The sequence below is a fragment of the Vicugna pacos genome, chromosome 4 (assembly GCF_048564905.1).
Source record: "Vicugna pacos chromosome 4, VicPac4, whole genome shotgun sequence".
NCBI lineage: Eukaryota > Metazoa > Chordata > Mammalia > Artiodactyla > Camelidae > Vicugna > Vicugna pacos.
Genome location: NC_132990.1, coordinates 47,314,146 through 47,327,581, shown reverse-complemented (window position 1 = coordinate 47,327,581; position 13,436 = coordinate 47,314,146). Strand labels below are relative to the sequence as shown.

The window sequence follows — 13,436 nt, the reverse complement described above, 5'->3', positions numbered from 1 at the left end:
CTCCCTCCAGAGAAGCAGATAAAGTAAAAGGAAGCATTTTTGTTGAGAGTAGGGATGTGGAGGTGGGAGGATGTAACAGAAATATTCAGATAGAGAGGAGGGTGGCCTGAGACCCTTTGAGCCTGGTGGGCAGGCACAAGCCTTAGAGAAGCTCTATGTTTGACATGGAGGTGGGGAGGGGAGAGTAGGCAATGAGGGAACATCTGTGAAGTCTAGTGTCTGTGTAGAACTCCCCAAATAATGCTGCTGGTTCCCAGTGGTCTGTATTTAGGATGCAGAGATTCAACGGTCCTGTGTGGCCCTAAAGTACTGTGAGGACAGCAAGACCAAGGGACTCTTGAGCCACTGAGATGATGGCAACAATGAAGGTTGGTGCCCCTGAAGTTTTGGTGGTAGTGTTTGTTCATCCCAAGTGGATTCCGGAATGACAGAAGCCACCAGTCAGGGGTGGATTAGAGATAAGTGGGGTGAAACAGCTCAGTTGAAGGCCAGCAGAAAAAGAGCACAGAGATCAGCTGTATTCCCTGGTTTCCAGGGAAGAGTAGTAAACTCTCCCTTACCCTGGGACACCGCTTGAGAAGCAGGAGGGGGAAAGACAGAACACTCCTATCAGGGCTGCACTTTGAATTGACTTAATACTTACCAGAAAGTGACTGTCACACATGAAAAGATCAAGGGACAAACGAGAGACTGAAAAGAAGCCTGACTGATTGGAAAAGTTTAGTTCACAAGAGTCATTTTTGCCACAAAGCAGAAGTATAATATTTTAATCAATTGATGAATTTTTTAAAACGCAAATTTCATGATGTCACGTCTCTACTTAAAATCCTTCAATAGTTTTCCATTCCATTTAGAATGAATCCTGAATCTTTAATAAAACCTAAAAACCTCTATGATACTGTGGCCCTGCCTACCTCTTCAACATCTTGTAGCACTACTTCATTCTAATCTCACCACTCACAATAATAATAAGCTAATATTTATTAAACAATCACAATACCCCATCAGGTAGGTGTAAATGAGGAAACCAAGATCCAGAGAGGTTATGTAACTTTTCCAAGGTCACAAAGCAAGTTGGGGCATAGCTGGGATTCAAACCCAGGCCATTTGACTTTGGAACCTGGGCGCTTCTCCAGCACACTGTAATGCCTGTTTCAGTTCCTCATAGTGCAGGCTCTTTCCCACTTCAACACCCTTGTGTACATTATTCCCTCAAATAAACTCATTCTTTCAGTCTCAGCCTAAATATCACTTCCTCTGCAAAGCTTTCCCTGACAGCCATATCCCCAAGGTTAGACTATATTCCAGTCCTATACATAATCAGAATACTCTAACCTAAGTAGCACTTTTTGTGATTTTATGTTTATTTGTGTGATAATACAGTGCTGGTGGAAGGTCAGGTCAAAATTTTTAAACTTGAATACATATACCAAAAAAAATAGCTTTAAAAAAAAGCTGATCAAATCTTGCTTTTGAATCCCTGCCCCCTTGTTTGTATTTCTGACTTGTTTTGAACAGCATTAGGAAAGTTGTTATACATACAGATAAGTGGTTATAAAATGTAATGATTTATTTTTATGAACTGTCTTGCAATCTCAGGATTTTCTTTAGTTAGAGCCACTAAAGGAGAAATTTTTTTACAATTTTTGTGGAAATTCATAGTTTGTTCGTTTCCATTGTGTTAAAAATTAGTAGAGGGCCCATTAGAGAGTATGTGCTATTGTGTATTCATTTAAAAAAAATAGTTACTATGGATGAAAATCTCACTTTATCTGTGTAATATTCCTCCCCAAACCCTATAATCCCAGTCTAATTATTAGGAAAACAACAGACAAATTCCAATAGAGGGACATCTTACAGTATACCAGACCAGTCATCCTCAAAACTGTCAAAGTCCTCAAAAACAGGGGAGGTCTTGTGACAGCCAAGAGGAGCCTAAGGAGACATGACAAGTAAATGTAACACGGTATCTTGGGTGGGATCCAGAAACAGAAAAGGAACATTAGGTAAAAGCAATGAAAATTGAATACAATGTGGATTTTAATAATAATAATAATAATAATAATAATAATAATAATTTAATATTGGTTCATTAATTATAACAAATATGCCACACTATTCTTATAATAATAATTAATGATAAGGGAAAATGACTAGGGGAGGGAAGGAAAGTAAATGGGAACTTTCAGCACTGTCTGCTCAATTTTTCAGTAAATCTAAAACTTCTAAAAAATAGTATATTGATTAAAAAATAAACCACATTTTAAAAATGAAATTAAAACCAAACACTTTTGAAAGATTTGGAAGCCCTGAAACACTTTGCTGGAACCCAGGATTTTGCCTAGCACAACATGAAAACTATTGGTCTAATCAATAGAAATGATTCTTAAGGTAGTTCAGTTTCCAGCACAGGCAGTTCTTACTTTGCATGGTTGTGTGGCACCAAAAAAGGACTATGCAAGCTGAAACTGTGCAAAGCAATCTTAGTAATCAATGGGAAAAATTATGATTGTTTAGTGACCTTTAAATTTTTTTGTCAAAACATTAAAAAAATCTATTATTGTTACTAGTAATGAATAAGGAAGTGATAAAAGTAGTAAAACTAATATTTAGTACACTGTAATTAGAAATATTGAGACTAAGTTTTGTGTTTTTTTGTAAGAAAACTTACCAAGATACTACTCCTAAGACTTTTCCCTTCCTCTGTCTCTAAATTCTTAACTAAAATCTTGAGGCATACAGATTGACCTTTCCTACTTATGAGATTTTTTGAAGGGTGTATTTTATATCTTTTTCCCCAACACTGTAGACTTTTATAAGTGTGAATACTTCAATGACTTCATTAAATTAACCCCCCCACTATGATTTTTGTTCATAAATACTCTAGTATTCAAAAGCTTCTGAGTTTTAAAGTCAAACTACTCAGTGATATTTTCAAGTTTTCTAAGTTATGGGAGTAATTTATATAAGAAGAAAGGATGTCTCTTTTTACAATGTTATTGTCCATATACATGGAAAGTTTGTGTTTCTCTTTGAAAAACTATTCTTTTAAGAAGGTTGCTTGGTGTAACAGTGGAGATAATGCTCTCACACAGTCTCTGAACTGTCTTGCTAAGATATGATAAAACACTTTCTACCAAAAGAAAAAAAAATTGTCAAGAATGGTTTGAATAGCGCTTGCCTTCTTGTAACATAACTCAGGGTATGGAGTGAGCATCTCTTCTATGCCTTTGCAATTTATCATACTCCTTTCTAAGTCTGGATCAACTTCCAACATTTTGTCCTTTTCGTTTTCAACATTATGAAATATCTGAGAGTTACTTTAATAAGGTACTTCCTCTGGGACATGATCATCCTTCCCTCATTTTTGTTAAAAAGTTCACTGCTTTCCTCTTTCTGCATTTCTAGGGTCTTTCAAACCGTGGCAGTGTCACCCATGGTCAGCTGTCTCTTCTATAACTTCATTTATGTTTGATTCAGATTTCATCTACGGCGTTATCACTTTTTGTTTCTCTGTTGTACTTTCACCGCTGTTGGCTAATTCCCTCTTTTGAGTATCTGTTTTCGTAAAGAGCTGCATGGTTTGTCACCTGGAGATACGGAGATGACACATCTGTATTCTCTTTGTTGTCTGTGTGTGGACTGAATAACTCATGTACAGTGATTGATCACTGACAGACTTTGAAAGAAGTGATGCATTGGGCACTGACCATAATGCTCATCTGTTATTTATGTAGTGATTTGTGTACTACAAGGTTAGCAGTGAAGTTTGTACTTCATGCAGTTACTCACAGTTAATATACTATGGTAACTGAAATTTGTTTGTGAACTGGTATTTGTTCTTCCTTTTTAAATGAAGGTACTGGGGATTGAACCCAAGACCTCATGGATGCTAAGCGTGCACTCTACCACTGAGCTATACCCTCCCTTCCTGAACTGGTATTATTTAACTAAACTGTGGTAACTGTAATTTATGCATATTGGAACTATGCCAAGTGAGGACTGCCTATATCCTATATGTCTATGAAATTAGTCCTGATCCTTTTACTAGTTATAATTTGATTAGCTATTATAAAAATACTATGACTAATTGAGAGGATATATACTCATTTTGAAGGGATGCTGGAAAATGAGAGGGTTCACTTGGTGTCATACTTTTTTTTTTTTGGTGTCATACTTGTATTCATTGCTAACACTTAAAAATTCAGAGCACAAGTACAGGACAGTGAAAATTATCATCAAATAAATTTATCTTAAGAGCTAGCGCTACATGATGCTGTGGTGGACATAGAAGATGAAAGGGCAGGAAATGGAAACTTTTAGATCATGAGAGCTTGAACTGTGTGTAAACCAAGATGTCTCCCTGCACTTACCATACCATCTTCTGGTTCTTGTAGAGGCTGAACCCTGTTCAAAAGAGGGACTGGGCTAAGTAACCTTTTGTAATTTGAGAGAATTCCTATTACTCTTAACTAGGAAAAAACTAGGGAAAAAAAAAGAATCTATTATTTTAACATGTAGGTCTAATATATTTAAGTTTTTTTCCTAGTTTGTGGGGTCCAAGTTGGCACAGTAAACAACCATTTCCTTCTCTCTGAAGCGTGAACTCTTTTTTTCCCCCCTTTTCAGTTTTATTAGGTAGAATTATTGCAGTTCGACTGCACATACACATTGAAGCCTGAACTCTTAGCTAAGATTGTCACTGACAAGTTGTGCCCACACCCACTCACCTGTGTTATAAGTGCTTTCACTTGTGTACATACAAAATCATGCAACTTGCCAAGAAAACCCAGTCACAAGGCAGGATACCCCTTCTGGCTGCAAAACCAGGTCCATTTGTAAATACTCCACCCCAGAGAATATTTTAGATTAAGAAATGTTTGCCAGGCAGGGAGTTCACTCATAAAGGCTGCTCTGGTGCTGACTTAAGTGCAGAAAAGACAATTGTCAAATCTACTAATTGCTGGCTTCTTGGAGGGAGTGTACAAAAGTTTTGAGAGTTTTTTTTTAATGTATTTTGGATACAAGTCCTTTATCAAATATCTGATTTGGAAATATTTTCTCCCAATTTGTGGCTTGTCTTTTCATTCTCTTAATATTTCTCAAAGAGAGCAGAAGCTTAGAATGTTGATGAAGTACAGTTTATCAGTGTGTTCTTTTATACATCTTGCTTGAATGGTATATCTAAAAACTCTACCTAGCTCAAAGTCATAAAGATTTTCTTGTGTTTTCTTCTGAGTTGTAGTTTTATACTTTGCATTTAGATCTCTGACCAATCTTGAGTTAATTTGGAGTGTGTGGGATGTAAGTCAAGATTCAGGAAGTCAAGATTCTTTTTTTGGAGGTGCATGCAAACGGATGCTGAATTATTCTGGCTCCATTTATTGAAAAGATTATCATTTCTCCATTGATTTGACTTTTCACTTCAATCAAAAATCTCTTGGCCATTTATGTGTTGAGTCTATTTCTGGACTCTTTATTTCAGGAGTTAACTCTTTTATTTTCTTTAAAGGGCCAAATATTAAATAGTTTAGATTTTGTAGGTCACATGGTCTCTGTACCAACTATTCAACTTAGCTTTTGTAGCATAAAAGTAGCCATAGACAATATGTAAACAAATGAGCATGACTCATGTTCCAGAAAACTTTACTTACAAAAATAGGCAGTGGGTCAGATTTGACCCACAGGCTTCAGTTGGCAACCCCTGCTCTATTGTGTTCCATTGAGTTTTGTGTCTCTCTCTTCCCCAGTACCACACTGTGTTGATTATTGTTGTAAGCCTTGAAATTGGGTAACGTGAGTCCTCCACTTTACTCTTCTTTCCTTCAGTTGTTTTGGGTATTCTGCTTTCTTTGCCTTTCCATATAAACCTGCAAGAAATCCTGCTGGAAATAAGAAGACCAGTTTGGAGAACATTGAAACATTAACTAAATTAATTTTTCCAGTCTTTGTACTTAATGTATCTCTTTGTTTATTCAGGTCTTCTATGATTTTGTTCATCAGCATTTTTTTTTTCATCAGTGGTTTTTTCATTGGCATTTTGTAATTTCCAAATATTGGGGGATTTTCCAGAAAAATGCCTAGTCATTAAGTTATGGCCTGTAGTTTAATTCTGTTATGATCAGACAATATACTTTGTACAATTTCAATTTTTAAAAAAAATTGTTGAGGTTTGTTTTATGGCCCAGAATATGGTCTGTCTTAATGAATATTCCATGTTGCACTTGAAATGAATGTGTATTCTGCTCTTGTTGGGTGGAATGCACTATAAATGTCAATGTGGTCAAGTTGGTTGATAGTATTGTTCAGGTCTTCTATATCCTTGCTTATTTTTTGTCTAACTATTACAGAGAGAGGGGTGTTGAAGTGTCCAGGTGTACTTGAGAATTTGTCTCTAATTCTTTCTTTTTTTTAAATCAGTTTTTGCTTCATGTATTCTGGACCTCTGTTCTTAGGAGCATATACATTTAAAATTGTTATATCTTCTTGGGTAGTTGCTCCACCCATCACTATATAAATTTCCTCTTTACTGCTGGTAATTTTCCTTGTTCTGAAGTCTGGTTTTTCTGACATTGAAATAGCCAATCCAGCTTTTTTCTGATTAGCATTTGCATTATCTATCTATCTATCTTTAAAGAAGGTTTCTTGAAAGCAGCATATTGTTATATAGTTTGGTCTTTTAAAAATTGAATGTGAGAATTTCTGTGTTTTAATGGACCATTTGGATTTAGTTGTACATTATATTATTTTCCTGTTTGTCTTCTCTGTTTCTTATTCCTCTTTCTCTCTTACTGGCTTCTTTTGGAATTTTTGTGTATTTATTAATATTTCATTTTAACTTATGTATTGGCTTTTGTCCACATAGCTTTGCATCATTTTTTAGTGGTTGCTCCAGTGATTATAATATACATACCTAGCTCTCACAGTCTATTTAGATTTAATATTTTATCATTTCAAGTGAAACACGGAAGACTTAGAACCACAAAGTTCTCTTTAGCATCTCCTTTTATAAGTGTCTCATGTATTACATGTATAAATGCAATGTTATAATTGTTGCTTTCAACATTCATACATATTTAAAAGTTCTTAAGAGTAGAAAAATAGTCTATTTATCCTGATGTTTACCCTTTCTGCTATTCTTCCTTAATTCCTGAAGTTCCATGTTTCCTTCTGGGATCATGTCCCTTCAGCCCAAAGAACTTCCTTTAGCATTTCTTTTAGTGCAGGTCTTCTGGTAACAAATTTTCTTAGTTTTCTTCCAAATGAGAATATTTTTAGTTCATCTTTTTTTCCCTATTTTTTAATTGAGGTGTAATCGATGTACAGTGTTATATAAGTTACAGGTGTACAACATAGTGATTTACAATTTTTTTAGAGTTATACTCCATTTATAGTTATTGTAAAATATTGGCTATATTCCTTGTGTTATACAATATATACTTGTAGCTTATTTAGTTTGTATATGATAGTTTTTACCTATTAATCCCCTATCCCTATCTTTTCCCTGCTCCCTTCCCTCTCCCCACTGGTAACCACTAGTTTGTTCTCTATATTGGTGAGTCTGTTTCCTTTTTGTTATATTCACTAGTTTGTTTTATTTTTTATATTCCCACGTAAGTAATATCATACGGTATTTATCTTTTTCTGTCTGATTTATTTCACTTAGCATAAATACTCTCCAAATGCATCTATTTTGCAAATGGCAAAATTTCATTCTTCTTGTTTTTGTCCCAGCAGAGGCCAAAAACATTTATTTATTTTTTTATTGTTTAAGCACTTTTATTGTGGTATAATTACTGTACAGTAGACTACACATATTTCAGATGTACAATTTGATGAATTTTGATAGATGTATACACCTATGGAATCACCACCACAATCAAGCTAACATTTCCATTACTCCCCAAGAGATGCAATTTTGATTTCCCAATTTATCCCATCCCACCCCCTTTACCGCCTGGTAACCGTAGTTTATTCTCTATGCTGTGAGTCTGTTTCTGTTTTGTAGAAAAGTTCATTTGTGTCTTTTTTTTTTTAGATTCCACATATAAGTGTTATCATATGGTATTTTTCTTTCTCTTTTTGGCTTACTTCACTTAGAATGACATTCTCCAGGTCCATCCATTTTGCTGCAAATGGCATTATTTTATTCTTTTTTATGGCTTAGCAGTGTTCTGTTGTATATATATGTATGTGTGTGTGTGTGTGTGTGTATATATATATATATATATATATATATATATATATATATATATACACCACATCTTCTGTATCCATTCATCTGTTGATGGACACTTAGGTTCCTTCCATATCTTGGCAATTGTAAAATAATGCTCCTGTGAACCTTGTGTATGTTAGTTCATCTTCATTTTTGAAAGACTTTTTAGCTGGCCATAACGTTGTGGATTTTTAACATTTTAAAGATGTTACACTGTTTTCTGGACTATATGGTTTTTGATGAGAAACCCACAGTGATTTTAACTGTAACATTGTATTTTTCTTTTGTTATTTTCAAGATTTCTTAATCTTTGGTTTTAAGAAGCTTGGTTATGGTGTGTCTTGCAATTGTTTTCTTTTAATTTTTGAGCATTTTGAATTTTTAAATTTATGATTTTCATTAAATTTGGGCAATTTCAAGTCATTATGTCCGAAATTATTATGAAATCCTTACAATTCTAGAACTCATAAGGATATATTAGCTAAAATTATATTTCTAGATCCTTAACTAACCTTGAGAGCTTAGTCATTAAACAAGTGATTAAGTTAATTAATAAAGCATCTTTGGATACCTGAATTATTTCTAAGAAACAGATGCAAAAGTACTGCTCACTAAACATAATTTTGATTTACCCCTATTTCTTAGAATAGCACTATATTAAAAAATGTGAAAAGTATGCAAATTCACTGGATAATTATTTGCTACCTCAATTTTCTTAAGATAATATGTAGTAATGCCCATGAAAAAACTAGCTAAATCACTCTTGCTTTTCTGACTTCTACTTTTCTCCTATGTCTGGAGAAAATAAAAGTTGGTTACTTTAGTTAAAGATGATCATTAATATAATCAGGTGACTATGCTAGGCATTTTTTCCTGTTTCTTCAGTAACTAGAACAGTACACCAAAGCACCCAATTAAAATTTGTTGAATTGACAGTGGCAGTGAAGAGAAAAGCCCAAGATTGGGCCTAAAATATCTTTACAACAAGAAGTACCACCTTTCCCAATTTAAAAAATTTGTTTTCTGCATTATGGGTAGGTTATAGTATTAGCTCCAAAAGTTAGAAGACAAAGGAAAAACTTTGTTACAGAAAGACAAAATTCTAATAAAGAAATGGGAGGAAAAGAAAAGAAGACACCAAAAGAAAAAAAAAATCCAAAAAGAGGATTAAATTGGATGAAAGGAAGGACAAGTGAAAAGAAAAGACATAGAATGTGACAGATAAAAGATAGCATTTTGAAACACTTGCCTTTTACCAATAAATGTTTTATTATTAGAAAAAGAACTTCTGAGGTCAATGGGACAATCAATTGTCAAATACTTAAAATGCTAACGATGTGTGGGAAGTTCACATTTGGCTTCAGACAGAGGTTTACCTCAACAGCTTCTCACTCCTGTTCCCTTCATTCTTCTCCTCCTCACCTCTAATCCTTTCTGTCTCTCCTTCTCATTCCCTCAGGACTGCATGTGCGCACACCCACAAAGACCAAAAAATCTGTGGAGAAGTGCACCCACGCAGACGTTTATACCTAGAAACACATATGGTCAGATTCAGGAGACCCATCTCCACGGTGCATATCCATGTGATACAAAAAATATACCCTCAAGGAGATATCCACAACCTCAGTTTCCATATGAAGACAGAATGAAATCTAAACCTCACTCACTTAGATTGAATATATACAAAATAAAATGTACCCAGAGTAAAATAAGTATTTCAAGAATCCTTCTGTTATTTCTGCATACCTTTACACAGAAGCACCAGCAGCTTTATGCATGCTGACTTCTGCATGTGGATCACTCTCTCTTCCAGTTCCACATGTTAAAATCCTTTCTCTGCTTTGAGCACCAGTTTAAATGCCATTTTCTACATAAAGCTTTCCCAGCTCTCTTCAACCAAAAATAATCTCTCTCTCTTTTTACAGGAGATTTATATAGCAGTTTATCTGTACCAAGTACACTGAGTATTTTTGTATAACTCACTGTTAGTTCCTACTTTTAAATTATCAGCATTCACTTCTAGATAACATTTGTCTCTCCCTAACCAAGTGCTTTATTCAATAAATAGCCTTTAATAGATACTACTCTAAACTAATGGGAGAAAACTGAGGCACACAAGAGGGAAACAGCTTAGACTTAAAAATAGAGGTACTATTCTCCTCTATGAGGAGGCTGGAGATTGTGGTCATGGCAGGAGCCTGGTGTTTAGAATTGCCCTCCCTGCCTCTGCAAGCTGGTTAGGAGGGTGGAGACCAACTAGGAGAAACAGAAAGGAGGGAAAACTTGGAGTCAGTGTTCTTCAGCTTTATAGGTAGAAAGACTCCATCTTGTCAAGATTCTCCGAGCCAATTAATTTCTTTAGGAAACCAACTGTATTGTACTGAATTACCAACTGAAAAGAGTCTGAGGCATAAGTCATCACGCTAATTTACTAATTTATACTAAGAAATATAATCCTAAGAGACCTGGCATACTCCCACCTGCTAGTTATGGCATTCTCTTTATATAGGTCTGTTTACATTGAAAGTTACATGCTTGATGAGTCTGTAATCAAGCCAAGAGTGTGAATGGGACAATCTCAGATGCTAATGTCTCTGGACTGTGACAGCCTGATGCCTGCTGCCCCTGGGGGACCTTCCTGATGAGAAGAAGTAGGTATGTACCTGGATGACGCTGGACACCTTTGGACCCAGTCTTGCTCTTTGGCTTACATTTTAGATTCCTTTTATTACTATGGCCCTTCTTTTAAAAAACAACTGGGCATGCAAGTAGTCTGCAATTTCAGACATCTTATAATCATACAATGTGTGTATATCTTGTCAACTTGATTGAAATGGAGGTTTCAAGGCTTAGAAACAAACTAATCCATCACTAAGTTGCTGTGTGACATCATGCTAATTACTTTATTTGTAGGTGATTCAGTTTCCTCATATATAACATGGAATAAGGATACCTGGTTATGGTTGATAGATAAGGACTGATTGAGGTGATGGGTGTAAAGGGCCTGGCACATAGTAATTTTTCTCAGGGTTAATTCCCCATTCTTCCTTGTGTTCCTGAATTCTTATCCTCCATTTATAGATCACTGTCTAAGTTAGGTCATTGCCGGAGATGGCCAAACTCACCTGCTGTGGGAGGGCTTTTCGTATGTCATCCACAGAGAGTTGCTTTAAATTTTATGGTTCTTTTGCTGTCACTCTGTTCACCATCCTCCCTTGAGAGCTCTTTTCCTTTTCTTAACTGAAATCTGTCATAAATAGGAATTATATGTCAGAACATTTAGAAGCATTTCTTTAAATGGGAAAAAACGATGTAGATCCTGAAACATTTTTGACAACATAACTGAAATTTCATTTTTACAGAAGTTTCTCTTAGATGAATTATTAAAGGCAGATGGAAATGTAATTATTTTTGTTGGTTGCATGGGTAACTTTCATTAATGTTTAATAGAATAATGCATTTTTAATAAGAATAAAAGTTTTGTAATCAGAGTAACATAACACATACTGTTTGTAAGACATGAATAAACTAATAATTTCAATAGAAAAGCTTTATAAGTATATAAATTCAAAAGCATTTTTACTTGTGTTTATGTTTATTTATTTACATATCTCCTTGTGACAGTTTTTAGTTGTTAGTAAGTTATTTTAAAGCATTTTATTTTGGAAGATTCTGTTTTTAATTATCTTTTTATTAAGAAAAATTTCAAATATATTTACAATTGTTGAAAGAATGACATTCCTTCATGTGTCTATCACCCCACTTCAACAGTTAACATTTATGGGGGATATAAGTTGTTTCTTCTGTACCCTCACACTATTCCAATCTCATTATTTTGAAGTAAACCCCAGACATCAGGCAGTTATTTCAGTTAGTATCTAAAAACACACAAACTTAGAAAACTACTGCACTACCATTATCAAACCTAGACGTTTACAATAATTTTTTTTTTAGTTGAAGTAAAGTCAGTTTACAATGTGTCAGTTTCTGGCATACAGCATAATGTTTTAGTCAGACATATGCATACATACATTTGTTTTCATATTCTTTTTTATTATGCAGTACTTTCTTAATATCATCAAATATCCAATCAGTGTTTAAATTCCCTTCGTTGGCTCATAAATGTTATTTTTATTTTTCAGTTTATTTGTTGGAATTAGAATACAAATACAATTCCATAAATGGCAATTTATTGAAATGTCCCTTAAGCCTCTTTCAGTACATAGATTGTGCTCCATTGCTCTCACTTTTTTTCCTTATAATTTTTTGGTTGAAGAAATTAGATCAATTTACTATAGTCTTGATTCTGGTGATTGTATCCCTATGGTTTAGCATGTTTCTTTGTCCTCTGTATTTCCTCTTAATTGGTAGTTAGATTCAGAGTTTTGATCAAATTTAAGTTCCATTGTTTTAGGCAAGAACACTTCATAAGTGGTGTTGTGTACTTCCTTTAGAAAACACATAATATTTGGTTACCTGCTTATGCTGTCAGTAGTGTTTGATGATTAATGACTAGATCCATTAATTCATTAGAGTTTTCAAAATGTTGATTGTGAAGCTTTTAGTTTTGATGAAGACCAATTTGTCAACTTACTCTTTTATAGATCATACGTTTGATGTAATATCTGAGAAATCTTTGCCTAACCCAAGGTTACAAAGATTTTTCTCATATATTTTCTTCTGGATGATTTATAGGTTTAGGTTTTATTTTAGTTCTTTAATTCTTTAAAAAATTTTTTTTTGAAAAAACCACTTATTTGAAGGGCTGCATCCAATTGAATTTTCTATTCTGACAAAATGCTAATTTATCTACTCTGTTAATACAACATCTCAGCAAATGCAAATGGCATTATATGAATAATTCTATAAAAAATTGAAACTAAACTACATGTTTCAATTCTAAGTGACATTTGCAGAGACCCCTTCATTCATATATTTAATCTTGATTTTTTAAAAGAGTATATCCTGTATTTCCTAATGAAAAACTGTGTAGATTCTAAAAAAAAAATGAAGATAATATTAAAAATGAATTGTAAATACTGTCTCTTATTCTGCTATACTGTGCAAGTAAGTCTTAGTACAAGAATAGCCACAAATCATGTATATTTGTAAAGACTTTTTCCACCATCAAATGCCTTTTTTTAATTATGGTAAAATATGCATAACACAAAACTTACCATTTTAATCATTTTAAGTGTACAGTTTAGCATGTACTTGC

At 34.1% G+C, this 13,436-nt stretch overlaps 1 protein-coding gene across 5 annotated transcripts in view; it reads left to right on the top strand.

Annotated features, from left to right (window-relative positions):
- LOC102537298 (protein SPATA31F1-like) overlaps positions 1 to 13,436 on the top strand; it is an 86,436-nt gene that overhangs the window by 26,793 nt on the left and 46,207 nt on the right. For 3 of the 5 annotated variants that reach the window (XM_072959659.1, XM_072959658.1, XM_072959657.1), the window contains exon 3: positions 10,728 to 10,873. The exons of the other annotated variants lie outside the window; for them this stretch is intronic. The gene's annotated coding sequence lies outside the window, so the exon portion shown is untranslated. The remainder of the gene's footprint in view (positions 1 to 10,727; positions 10,874 to 13,436) is intronic. 5 annotated transcript variants of the gene reach the window in all.